At 40.6% G+C, this 14,499-nt stretch overlaps 1 long non-coding RNA gene across 1 annotated transcript in view; it reads right to left on the minus strand.

Annotated features, from left to right (window-relative positions):
* Positions 1-313: 313 nt before the first annotated feature.
* The window catches only part of LOC110081099 (uncharacterized), a 64,714-nt gene continuing 50,528 nt past the window's right edge, over positions 314-14,499 (minus strand). Inside the window, exon 3 of the long non-coding RNA XR_002300910.3 lies at positions 314-2,840. This is a non-coding gene — a long non-coding RNA (uncharacterized LOC110081099). The remainder of the gene's footprint in view (positions 2,841-14,499) is intronic.

Raw genomic sequence — 14,499 nt, forward strand, 5'->3', positions numbered from 1 at the left:
GCCAGATGCAGCACAATACTGTTGTAACCCTACAAATGGTACACAGATATGTTGCCTCAGAACCTGAAAAGCAGTGGAGAACCTTTTGGTCCTCTCTCCAATCCCCAGTTTTTGGATTGTACTTTTCAGACAGTGTTAGCATTGTCCTTATTGTGGTTTATTATCAAGTGTTCTTTGCTTAAAAAGATTGCCAATCACTGCATGATTTCGCAAAAATACCACCACTGTATCATTGCCCCTCATTAGGGTATCAGTCAAAATCCAAAGAAACAAAACAAAACAAAAGACAAACACATGTGGCACCATAAGACTACGTATTACATATTTTAATGTGAGCTTTTGTGGACAAGTGCACTTCATCAGACATATGGAAACAGAATGAAATGTTGAAAGAAATATCAGTTTCATGCTAAATATTGATTGGCTCTTGGATGTATGTTACATTTACATGCAGTAATTTATGGCTTCTGTTGTTTCACGTCTCTGTTGTAAAAATTCCTCAGGAGATAGAAAACATATATCAGACCTGGGCAAAGATGAGGGGGAGAGAGAAGAGAGGTGGGATTGAGTTTGAAGACTGGGGATTTACTTAAAACTCAGGAAGAAAAGGAGAATATTAAATATAAAGGTGAAAGAAGATGGCAGTGTATTCATGTGTGTTAATGTAGGAATAGTGACAGGGTGTTTTTTTTACCTGCAAGCCTTGAGATGAGAGATGGGCTAGGTAGTTATGAAGAAAATGACAGCAGAAGCATTAAATTTGGTAATGGTTTAAAAAACCTAGACTTATATTCAATCCATTTATATGGGTGTCCATCATGAATATACAGTTTATCTCAGCTGTTTCCCTCTGTATTCTGAATTTGTAATAATTCTGTTCTAAAATAGTGATTTTCAAATCTTGCAAAGATCTTCTAACAGATTCCCCTTAGATTGAAATGGTTGGAGATAGGTTTCTGTGTGTTGTGGTTTCTGATGTCAGATTTGTAACTATTGGTCCATTTTCATAGAGACTGTTCTGTTTGTCCTATGTAGAGTGCAGAGGGGCATTGTTGGCAACAGATGGCAGAGATCACATTAGCTGAGGAGCAACTGAAGCTACCTTTGATATTTTGCCTGGGATTGTTGGGTCCTGTAATTGGGTTGCTAGAATATATGTGTGGGCAGAGTTGGCTCCTGGGTCTGTGGCAAGGTTTAGTCCCTCTGTCTGTGGACTGCTTTATAGCCTAAACAGCTGGGATAAAATGTATATGCATGTTGGACACCTATTTAAATGGACTGAATATAAGCCTAGGTTTCTTAAGTCATTACCAAATGTAATCCTTCTGCTATTCTCTACTGCCACTGTTATTTTTTTCACAACTATCAAGCCCTTTGCATAGTTTATGAAAAAGCAACTTAAGCTGAAAGAGAATGCCCTAAGAATTCTTCCTCTCTACTGTCAAGCAAGAACATCTTTTTAAAAAACCTACAATAAGTTGTGTTGGGTTAAATTTGAAAAAAGAAACACAACTGGTAAAAATCTACTTAGGATATGTTTGTCCTTCTTGCTCAGAGTGGAATCTGCTTTGATTGCCAACTCTAATTGTAACAGTTACACAGCCAATATACACAATACTCATTACTTCCTCCGTTCCTGAATTTTTGATCAATGGCATTGCATTTCAGTGCTGGAGGGGTGTTGGAACTTTTATACTCACATGCTGATTTCCCATAGGTGGTTTTCCTTATAGTGTAAATAATAAGATGATTGATCTGTTGTATGATATGAAATCAAGACTGACTTAAAACAGAGGAAGGAAGGAAGGAAGGAAGGAAGGAAGGAAGGAAGGAAGGAAGGAAGGAAGGAAGGAAGGAAGGAAGGAAGGAAGGAAGGAAGGAAGGAAGGAAGGAAGGAAGGAAGGAAGGAAGGAAGGAAGGAAGGAAGATGCAGTTGTGTCATATCAGACTCTGGACTAAATGGTCTGAATGGGGTGGGGCTCCCTTTTTCAGATGGTGATGTGTATTGCTTCACTTACCTCAAAATTTGGCAAGCCAGTCCTGTTGTGCCATTTTGTGAGTGGGGCTCTGGGTGATTGCTCCAAATTCTCGTCATTAGAACACCACAGAGGATGGACAGAAAGAATGGCAAATGAGGAGTCTGTCTGTCTGTCTGACTGGGCTAAGAAATATCTCACCAGCAACACATTTTCACTATCTTTTCAGTGTTCTGTGTTCATCAAACATAAATCTTCAGCTTTTTCAGGCTTTGAGAGGGTATTTTATATTTTATTTAAAATATAAGTAGCAGATAATAGCAGAAATATTACATTTAAGAGATATTTTATTAAAAAAATATGTGGGTGAGATCTTTGTCAAATACTGAGAAAATATTTGATATTAAGCTTGTTCTCTAAACCTACGTGGCCCTGGTACTCCTGGATTTTTCAAGAGGTCATAAGCTTTAGACACTTCCACCTATTTCTCTCTCTCTCTCTCTCTCTCTCTCTCTCTCTCTCTCTCTCACACACACACACACACACACACACACACACACACACACACACACACACACACACACACACACACACACACACACACACACACACACACACACACAAGCTGTGAAGGGTCAACAGACTCTGGAGAGGTATGTATTCATTTCCCATGCGTTACAGAGGGAAAATGAGAGAGAGAGAGAGAGAGAGAGAGTGCTCAGAAATCAATGCATCTTCCCATTCTTATCTCATCAGCTAGAATAAGCCTCTCGACAAAGGGAAAACATAGCTTATAAAGGCAGGAAAAGCTGAATCTCTTGTGTTCCCATCTGGGGAGAATCTTCCAAGTGTTTCCATCAGTACCTAGAAGGGATAAAAGAAAATTGAAATGATTGGTTGAGTTTCATTATTGAGTTCTTTTCATTTTGTTTTCTTCCCCCTACTTATTGATACCCTTTTGTTCCTCAAAACTTAGTCCTAGCCTGAAAGCTTCACATATCTCACAAGTCAAGATGGATGGGGAGAGGCACCCCAACCTCAGATCCCTGTATAATACAGTAATCTTTTGAGGTGTTGGCACTGATACCCATTGGGACAAAGGAGAAAAAAGGGATAGGTAAAATATGGAATGGAATAATGGAATCGGCTGGAACTAGGACTTCTTAATAAATATTGTTACCAAAAATAGTGGGATGTAATGGAGAAACATCAGAACAATATTTTAGTCCTGAAATCCAATGAATATTACTTTTAATTAACCCTTTGTTGCCCAGTACCCTAACTGAATGGAACACAATAAATGCTTTGTGCAACCAGCCACAAAACACCCCTAGGAACAACATTCTAGGACTTGTTCCAGGCAGAATATTGATATGGGGGGGGGGGGAGCCTGAAACAGTAACTTCCAAGTAGGACACCATGATGAAATTCATCCCCCGGTTGCACTAGAGGGAACTCATGCAACCAGTCACAAAACACCTCCAGAAACATTATTCCAGTACCCATTCTGGGCAGAACACCAATACTGTGGGGAGGAAAAGCCTGGAACAGCAATTTCAGATTAGGACAGCTCAACAAAAATAACCCATCACAGGAGACAAAAGAAACAAAGCACTAAACAGATTATTAAAGGCACAGAACAACAGTGTGTGTCCCCTCACTCTTCTCTTCTCCAGGCTAGGCCAAGGTGATAGGCCCGAGAAGGCTGGCAGAAAGCATATAGCCACAATCTGTTTCTGTGTGGGGGCTGTGGTTCTGGTGGAAGGTTGGTGATTTGCTGTATTATTCTCACCTAGTCACAAGTGACCTGTGAACTGGTTACTGTCACCAGCTCAGAAACTGCCATTCATGGGCCCCTTTGAAAATATGAAACTTAGACCCAGGATAGGCCCTGGAATGTGGTTCCTGGGGCTATATTGTGGCTGGTTGCATCTAGCCCTCCTATTGCAATAGGATGAGTGAATTTTGGCATGCTGTCCTACTTGGAAATTGCTAATCTGAGCTGTTTTGCTTAATAATGATGATAATGTTTGTTTCTTAACTGCAGTGGGTACTGGAATTAGGGTTGCCAGATGTCCGGCAAAAGGAGGACATGTCCTCCTTTTTAGCCTAATGTTCTCCGTCCGGCAGGCAAAGCTAAAAACCTTTAAAATATCTGGCTTTTGTAATATTTTATGTTATAATTTTGGATGGGAGGGGGAGAGGTGGAAGGTGGAAAGCAGTCTCAGATGGAGTACAGTCTAAGAAACCACTTTGGGCTGTAAATCAGCTACGTCCACATAGAGCCTTTGCTTCTGGAGGTGAGAGGGAATGGGCAAAACAAAATGAGAGATTTGAGAGAGAGTGGGAGCCGGAGAAGGGCAGGAAAGAGGGAGAGGGAGAAGAGGCAGCAGTTGCCATTGCTGATGCAAAGAAAGAAAGGGGAACCTTCTCGCATAGCTCACATTGGTGCAAGTGAAGGAGCAACAACAGCAGCTGCCACAATATGTTATGTAATTAATAAAGATTATAAGGTAATAATTGTACAATTGGCTGTTTAACTAATGTTTTTGGTATTTTGAAAAAAAGCCTCAATTTATTTTTATTTTTTAACATGACTGTTTCTTGGTCGGTTCACTAAGAGACATTTATTGGCAGCTATTGCAATAAAGTGAATAAATAGAGTGAGCTCCCGTTGCTTGTCCCAGCTCCTGCCAATCTAGAAGTTCAAAATCATGTAAAAATGCGAGTAGATAAATAGGTACCACCTCGGTGGGAAGGTAATGGCATTCTGTGTCTAGTCACGCTGGCCACATGACCACGGAAAATGTCTTCAGACAAAACACTGGCTCTATGGCTTGGAAATGGAGATGAGCACCGAGCTCTACAGTTAAACACGACTGGACTAAATGTCAAGGGGAACCTTTACCTTTACCTATTGTAATAAAATTGTATTGATTGCGGATTTAATCCGGAATGATTCAAATGAAACATTCAATACATCCTCCTCTGTCCTATTTTTTGACTTCCTATGTCCTCCTTTTGGTACCCATGTATCTGGCAACCCTAACTGGAATGTGCTTCCTGAGGATGTTTTGTAACTTGTTACATCATTCCCCTCTCAAATGATGAAACACGTGAACATCACTGTTCCAGACTATTTTGTGCAATATAAATTTTCTGACTGGAACAGTTACTGGAATGTGGTTCCGGTGGCTTTTTTTGTTGCTTACTGCATCAGTCCCCTCTTGTCGGGTGGAACGAGTGAATTTGGTTGGGCTGTCCTCCTCGCACATTGCTGTTCCTGGCTGGTTTTTTGCAATATCAGTTTTCTACCATGGCTTAGCAGCTGTTGTCGCAGTGCAGCTCTTTGCATTCCATGCCATTAGCTGTGCTAGCTGGAACTTGGAATCCACCATCAGAAGAGAAACTGATGGCCCTGGTTTAGCATTTGGGGTCTTACCCTGACAGTTCCCTTTTCCTCTCTGGCCACAAAGTGGAGACCAGGGGCTTTGTAATTAAATGCATTTTTACACTTTGTAAGGACCTAATCTGGGGCTGCCCACAAGTATCTGCCTAACACACCTGACTCAATCTACCCCAAATTAGGACCTGCCCTGATTATTCCACCTAGCCAGTCATCCCTTGTCTTTGCAACTCTATCCAATAATGATTTAGAAGTCTAGTCAAGAGCTTGGAAATAGTACTGTTATGCATCACCGTTCCCAAAATGCTCTAGATCAGTGGGAGTTGTAGTCCAAGAACACCTGAGGACCCAAGATTGAGAACCACTGCTCTATGTGCAGTCCAAGAAGTAACTTTTCCAAGCTCTGGACTGAATCGTATGCTTCACTTGGACAGATTTTATTTGGTTCTGTCTTTTTGTAAGCAAATTTGTTCCACAGAGCACATCTATCTCACAGAGTCATGGACTTAAAGTGGAATTAAGCTGCCCTTGTGTCCTAGGGAAAAAAATCCCTCAGAGTGAGCAAAAGGCTCATTTCAACTTTTAGTGTGAAAGCAGCCATGGGGCTTTTGTTCAGTAAGAAAAAAAATCCAGGCTCTCAAAAGGAGCTGACTTTATGCAAAATAGGCAAGTGCAGTCAAAACACTTACTGCAATCAATTGAAGTTGTTGGGTAAAGTTTTTTCCCCATGTCCCATAAATTATTGAACAGTTAATTTCGTCTTTGTGCCTCCAAGACATTCTAGCTTTAGGGATGACAGCTTTATCCATTAAAGCAAGTGTGGTGACAGCAGTACAGTGAGTGCTGAGAGAAGGGGGGGGGCTGCATGGAAAGGAGGCCCATGCTCAACTGCATTACCACTGAGAAATACTGGGACACATCAACAACTTAATCAATATGCAAGAGTCAATTACGAAGGAAACACAAGCTTAAGCAGGATCTGATTATTAGGTTCAGATTCAGGCAGCTAAATGGGTTTAATCAATAAAGAACTAGATATTAGACAAAACGTATATACTATATATCATAGCTTGAAATGTTATTTGGTTGGACTACAAATCCCAGAATCCCGAAGAAGCATGGTAACTGGCTGTGGTTTCATTACATTGCAGCTGTTTAATTTGCTTTAGATTTAAGTCTTTTCTAAAATTGCAGTTTCAGAGGTAGTTAACCTTTATTTCAGGTACCACACACAGATTTCCTTTGGGGACAGCTCAGATTATGTTGGCTTATTGACTTTGCCAAATAAAATCTTTGGTAAGTTTGAACGATACACAAGAGTATTCCACCACGCCAATGCTGAATCCTAAGAGATTAAAATGGGTTTGCAGCTCTGTCTTACACTCTAATTGCATTGCTGAAACAGCAACAGAAAGCGTAGATTTTGGTTAAAATGTTTTATCTTTATTTACATTTTTTTTAAAAAAAAATTAAAGATCTTCTCTACCCTGTCTCCCAGTAGGTTTTGTTTTTGTTTTGTGGTAAGTGCGAACCAGTGTTTATCAGGGATGGGGTAATCATAAAAAAAATATTCTACACGAAATACAATATATAAAGTTGCTGGTTAAAACACACATTTTAATACTTATGCAATTAAAAATACTTAAGTATGGATTCTGAAGGGGCAGAGGAACCAGAGACCAAATTGCTAACATGCGCTGGATTATAGAGAAAGCCACAGAGTTCCAGAAAAACATCTACTTCTGCTTCATTGATTATGCAAAAACCTTTGACTGTGTGGACCAGAGCAAACTATGGCAAGTCCTTAAAGAAATGGGAGTGCCTGACCACCTTATCTATCTCCTGAGAAACCTATATGTGGGACAGGAAGCAACAGTTAGAACTGGATATGGAACAACTGATTGGTTCAAAGTTGGGAAAGGAATACGACAAGGCTGTATATTGTCCTCCTGCTTATTTAACTTATATGCAGAATACATCATGCGAAAGGCTGGACTGGAGGAATCCCAAGCCGGAATTAAGATTGCCGGAAGAAATATCAACAACCTCAGATATGCAGATGATACCACTCTGATGGCAGAAAGTGAAGAGGAATTAAGGAACCTTGTAATGAGAGTGAAAGAGGAGAGTGCAAAAAACGGTCTGAAACTCAACATCAAAAAAATTAAGATCATGGCCACTGGTCCCTCACCTCCTGGCAAATAGAAGGGGAAGATATGGAGACAGTGACAGATTTTACTTTCTTGGGCTCCATGATCACTGCAGATGGAGACAGCAGCCTCGAAATTAAAAGACACCTGCTTCTTGGGAGGAAAGCGATGACAAACCTTGACAGCATCTTTAAAAGCAGAGACATCACCTTGCCAACAAAAGTCCGCATAGTCAAAGCTATGGCTTTTCGTGTAGTGATATATGGAAGTGAGAGTTGGACCATAAAGAAAACTGACCGCCGAAGAATTGATGCTTTTGAACTGTGGTGCTGGTGGAGGATCTTGAGAGTCCCCTGGACTGCAAGGAGAACAAACCTATCAATTCTAAAGGAAATCAACCCTGAGTGCTCACTGGAAGGACAGATCCTGAAGCTGAGACTCCAATACTTTGGCCATCTCATGAGAAGAGAAGAATCCTTGGAAAAGACCTTGATGTTAGGAAAGTGTGAAGGCAAGAGGAGAAGGGGACGACCGAAGATGAGATGGTTGGACAGTGTCACTGAAGCAACCAACATGAATTTGACACAACTCCGGGAGGCAGTGGAAGATAGGAGGGCCTGGCGTGCTCTGGTCCATGGGGTCACGAAGATTTGGACACGACTGAACGACTAAACGACGACGAAATGAAGTATAGACAATTAAACTTTCCATATTTCAACAAGCTCATTGAAAAAGTTTGTTGAAATATGGCAAGAATTCAAGGCCATTGACGCAAATGAGAGATAATGTTATTTTGGAAGGGTTGGGGCATCCTAATCAAAACTTCGGAAGAAATATATATCTTCTAGTCCCAGTGGTGTGTTCAATAATTTTAATTATGTTCTCCTTTTTTGAGTTGTTTTAAGTATTAAGATATCTGTACTTTTTTCCCTCAGTTTTTTATGTTGTGTTTGTACATGGTAGTTATGTTGATTAAAAACAAAATTAAAAAGTGCATACAGCTGATCAAAATAAGACTTAATTTTTAGTCTATAGCAGTGTTTCCCAACCTGGGGGTCATGAATTGTTTTCTGGGGGGTTGCGGGTTACCTTATATCTGTCGTAGCCCTTGTTAAATAATTTATTCCTTGACCTTTCTGAGAGGGATATTAAAATTAGTGTGTATTTGTAAGTGTGAGAAACAGGCCGTTTGAGGAAGAAAGAAGCCTCTACTTTCTGAGAAGGGATGACTTTACTCCATTAAAAATGCCTTTTAATGCAAACATGGCAGAGTGTGTGTGTCACAGGTTACAAAGCGGTTGAGACTCAAAAACGGTTGGGAACCACTGGGCTATAAAAAAAATGGAAGCAAATAAAGATGTTAATAAACAACATTTAGAAACCACTGGCAGCTATACTGATGCAAAAGTACTCATTCCTCTTTGCTGTCTTCAGTTGCTGTCCTGGATCCTGAGCATAACGTTATCCACCACTGTTATCTCACACTGAACTCTGGCCACTGCTTGCTTTCTTGCCCCGTTTTAAAAAGTAACCAGAATTTTATTGTGAAATATACCATGAGTAAGGGGAAAGATACATGCCATTTTTGCAGTTTTCTGACCATCCGAGTGCACTACTGGGTAAACTGCCTGGGAGTGTCTGAGCATACCACAATCAACTCAAACAATGGTACATGCCAACTAGCCAATTTCTGGTTTACACTACATGATTGCAGTTGAGGTCGTTTGTAGGCAGAGAAAATACATGAGAATGGTAAGAAGGCAGGGCTCCTTAAAGGCGTAGCTATGTTCCACCTCCACGAACCCAAAATGTGAGAAGTACCCAAAACTGATAGTGTTTAGATCCCCTGCGGAGATATGACAACAGACTGATGGATCGAGGTTCAAATTAGATGAGATAATATCTTTGCAAATAGCAAGTGACCAAACATTTTTCCCTCAAAAAACAGCCAGTCTTCAAAGCTGCTCTGTTTGCATAATAATTTTACAAATAGAGCCCTTGCTTATTTCCAGCTGATCAACAACAGCCAAGCAAAAAGCAAGGTAATATACTAGCTGCAAAACTAAGAAACTGGGGGTGAAGAAATTAACCTTTTAAGGGAGCTCCATTTTTAAAATGACATTCTCCTTGCAACATCTATCCCTTAGATATGAAAACCAAGCCGCCTGATCTGGGCCTCTTCAGGGGAGGCGGAGGCAACTGAATGCAAACCATCTGAGCAGCATGATGGTATGCTACCCACAGGCCAGCAAGCTTTATCTTTCAAAGTTAGGGATGGGAAGGACATACGAGGAGGCTGTGCCTTGAGTTTAAAATCCGAGGTGGGAAAAGTATGTCCTGCTAAGACAAGGAAGAAACAAATTGGTCCCAGCCACTGCCAGGAGTCTTTCTAGCCCTTTACAGTATTCTTATTATCAGAAACATGGAAGGCTGGTGAGGGGGTGGGTGGGGGCAGGAGAGTGTGAAAAAATGGCCTGTGTAACAGGATAGTGAAAGAATGACATATTTGTCTGTTAAATATAAATATGAACAGCTATGGAGATCTGGTACAGCGGTGCTGCAAGGTTTAACTCCAGCAACATTCATCTATTGCCAGGAAACACTAGATTTAGTACCTGAGGGACTGCAGTCTCAAATACCTTCTGTGTTTCTTTTTTAATATGCTGCCAAGAATTTAAATTGGTAAAAGCTGGAGACTGACAAAAAAAAAAAAAATAAAATAAAATAAAAAAAACTTGATCTCCAAGAGCTTTTCTGGAGCTGATTTATCAGAGAATATGGTACTGTTGTTTTTATTATATTTTCTGTTTTTTCTTTTCTTTATTTTTTTGTGTGTGGTGGTGGTCAAGGGGCTCATCTGTTACCCTTTTACTTTTACTCCCAAAGTAATTTTTTAAAAACTTATATAGCAAAGATTCCATTATTTTAGTGACACTGGCAACTGCCATTTATTTTACATGCAACAGGGCTTCTTGGATTAAACTCATCTTAACTTATTTTTGGGAAAAGCCAGGGACCAGCAGTGGGGAAATTTGGCTGACTGCAGGATATATGTTCAGGCCCAGCAACCTCACTCCCTCCATTCTTCCACTCATTTGGGGAATATATAAGAGAAGAAAAGAGAGGTCTCCATAAATGTGTGGAGGAAATTTAGTTCCCTTGTACAAAGAACCACACAGCTACATCCCTGTACCCCCACACAAAAGGAAGATTGGACCTCATTCAAAAGCCTAACTGCTGCATAAACCCTTGGGAACCTAGACTTGAGATGCTTTCAGTGTTAATTTTGATTTCAGTGGAACATGAAAATAAGTAGTTTCAAGGCTGTGATTGACCACTCTACTGCCACTTAAGAGTTTAGAGGGATACCTCACCTACCTGGAAATACAAAGTTATCCAACATTTTGAAAATGGGTAAGGAAATGTACAAATTTAAAAAGAAAAGAAAAGGAGGCATTTAATGGCATTTTCACTCCCTCCCATACAATTAAGGACATTTGTAGAATTGTGACATACATTGTGTGGGATGACGGACAGCTTGGAAAACATCCCTTTTACATTGCCAGTCCCAGAATCTGTCAGGCATGCTATATTGTGGTTTGTACGTATAGTAGGAGTTGTAGTCATTGAAACTAACTTTTTTCCCAACCTTGCACTGCATATTACTGAGTTGTTGTTTAGTTGTTAAGTCATGTCCGACTCTTCGTGACCTTATGGACCAGAGCACTTCAGGCCCTCCTGTCTTCCACTGCCTCCTGGAGAAGCAGGTGTCTTTTAATTTTGTGGCTGCTATCACCATCTGCAGTGATCATGGAGCCCAAGAAGGTAAAATCTGACACTGCCTCCATATCTTCCCCTTCTATTTGCCAGGAGGTGATGGGACCAGTGGCCATGATCTTAGTTTTTTTGATGTTGAGTTTCAGACCGTTTTTTGCACTCTCCTCTTTCACCCTCATTACAAGGTTCTTTAATTCCTCCTCACTTTCTGCCATCAGAGTGGTATCATAATATCGGAGGTTGTTGATATTTCTTCCGGCAATCTTAATTCCGGTTTGGGATTCCTCCAGTATGGCCTTTCACATGTTGTATTCTGCATATAAGTTAAATAAGCAGGAGGACAATATACAGCCTTGTTGTATTCCTTTCCCAACTTTGAACCAATCAGTTGTTCCATATCCAGTTCTAACTGTTGCTTCCTATCCCACATATAGATTTTTCAGGAGATAGATAAGGTGATCAGGCACTCCCATTTCTTTAAGAACTTGCCACATTTTGGTGTGGTCCACACAATCAAAGGCCTTTGCATAGTCAATGAAGCAGAAGTAGATGTTTTTCTGGAACTCTCTGGCTTCCTTCATAATCCAGCACAAGTTAGCAATTTGGTCTCTGGTTCCTGTGCACCTTCGAAATCCAGCTTGTACTTCCGGGTGTTCTCAGTCCACATACTGCTGAAGCCTACCTTGTAGGATTTTGAGCATAACCTTGCTAGCGTGTGAAATTAGTGCAATGTTGGAGCATTCTTTGGCACTTCCCTTCTTTGGGATTGGGATGTAGACTGATCTTTTCCAATCCTCTGGCCACTGCTGAGTTTTCCAAACTTGCTGGCATATTGAGTGTAGCACCTTAACAGCGTCATCTTTTCAGATTTTAAATAGTTCAACTGGAATGCCATCACCTCCACTGGCCTTGTTGTTTGCCATGTTTCCTAAGGCCCACTTGATTTGACTCTCCAGGATGTCTGGCTCAAGCTCAGCAACCACACTGTCTGGGTTGTCCAGAACATCCAGATCTTTCTGCCATAATTCCTCTGTCTATTCTTGCCACCTCTTCTTGATGTGTTCTACTTCTGTGAGGTCCCTCCCATTGTTTTCCATTATCATGTCCATCTTTGCACAAAATGTTCCTTTAATATCTTCATTTTTAAAAACAGATCTCTGGTTTTTCCCTTTCTATTCTTTTCCTCTATTTCTTTGTACTGCTCATTTAAGAAGGCCCTCTTGTCTCTCCTTACTATCCTTGGAAATCTGCATTCCATTTTCCGTAACTTTCCCTATCTCCCTTGCATTTTGTTTCTCTCCTTTTCTCTGCTATTTGTAAGGCCTCATTGGACAGCCACTTTGCTTTCTTGCATTTGCTTACCTTTGGGATGTGTTTTTTTTTTGTTGCCTCCTGTACAATGTTACAAGCCTATATCCAAAGTTCCTCAAGCACTCTGTCCACCAAATCAAGTTCCTTAAATCTGTTCTTCACTTCCACTGTGTATTCATAAGGGATTTGGTTTAGATTATACCTGAGTAGCCCAGTGGTTTTTCCTACTTTATTCAGTTTAAGCTTGGGTTTTGCTATAAGGAGCTGATGATCAGAGCCACAATCAGCTCCAGGTCTTGTTTTTGCTGACTGTACAGAACTTCTGCATCTTTGGGAGCAGAGAACATAATCAATCTGATTTCGGTATTGCCCATCTGGTGATGTCCATGTGTAGAGTCGCCTCTTGTGTTGTTGGAAAAGAGTGTTTGTGATGACCAGCTTGTTCTCTTGACAAAACTCTATTAGCCTTTGCCCTGCTTCGTTTTGAACTCCAAGGCCAAACTTTGCTGTTGTTCCTTTTATCTCTTGACTCCCTACTTTAGCATTCCAGAAGAACATCTTTCTTTGGTGTCTGTTCTAGAAAGTGTTGTAAGTCTTCATAGAATTGGTCAATTTCAGCCTCTTCAGCATTGATGGTTGGTGCATAAACTTGGATTACTGTGATGTTGAAAGGTCTGCCTTGGATTCGTATTGACATCATTCTATCATTTTTGAGATTATATCCCATTATAATCTTTTCCCACTCTTTTGTTGACTATGAGGGCTACTCCATTCCTTCTACGGGATTCTTGCTCACATTAGTATATATGACAATCATCAGAATTGAATTCGCCCATTCCTGTCCATTTTAGTTCACTGACGCCCAGGATGTCAATGTTTATTCTTGCCATTTCCTGTTTGACCACCTCCAGCTTCCCAAGGTTCATAGATCTTACATTCCAGGTTCCTATGCAGTATTTCTCTTTGCAGCATCAGGCTTTCCTGTCACTTCAAGGCACATCCACAGCTGAGCGTCCTTTCGGCTTTGGCCAACCACTTCATTAGCTCATGGACTACTTGTACTTGTCCTCCGCTCTTCCTCAGTGGCATATTGGACACCTTCCGACCTGAGGGGCTCATCTTCCAGCGTCATATCTTTTAGCCTTTTGTTCATGGAGTTTTCTTGGCAAAGATACTGGAGTGGCTTGCTAGTTCCTGCTCCAGGTGGATCCCATTTAGTCAGAACTATCCACTATGACCTGCCCATCTTGGGTGTCCTTGCACGGCATAGCCCGTAGATTCTCTGAATTACTCAAGCCCCTTCACCACCACAAGGCAGCAATCTATGAAAGGGAGAGATCTGATAGCTGTACATTATACTTTTCTAGCCTATGAAACAGAGGAGTAAGTTTAGGGAATAAAATTAGACTTTCCAGATTAAAGGTTGCTGGAAAGACATATCTTGGATTTGAATTTTATAGCATACACGTTGGAGTTTTTTTTTTCTTTTTAACTGCTTTGGGGAGAGGTGGCGAAACACAGAGACATAAGCATCAATCCCACATGCTATTGCTTGATAGACTCATTTCCAGGAAAGTATAACATTCTTTCTTTCTTTCTTTCTTTCTTTCTTTCTTTCTTTCTTTCTTTCTTTCTTTCTTTCTTTCTTTCTTTCTTTCTGTCTGTCTGTCTGTCTGTCTGTCTGTCTGTCTGTCTGTCTGTCTGTCTGACTGAGGTTTCATTTCCTTCTTATGGAAATTTTTATTGGTTCCTTGTTTTAACAGTGTTGCTTTCTTTTTTTTCCTGGTTTACTACCCTCTATCAACTCCCAAGGAGTTGAAAGACTCAGGTAAGTATTACTGAGATTTTTAAAAAATTGTATTCTCTGATTTGTCTGTAT

The sequence above is a fragment of the Pogona vitticeps genome, chromosome 2 (genome assembly GCF_051106095.1).
Source record: "Pogona vitticeps strain Pit_001003342236 chromosome 2, PviZW2.1, whole genome shotgun sequence".
Classification (NCBI taxonomy): Eukaryota; Metazoa; Chordata; class Lepidosauria; order Squamata; family Agamidae; genus Pogona; species Pogona vitticeps.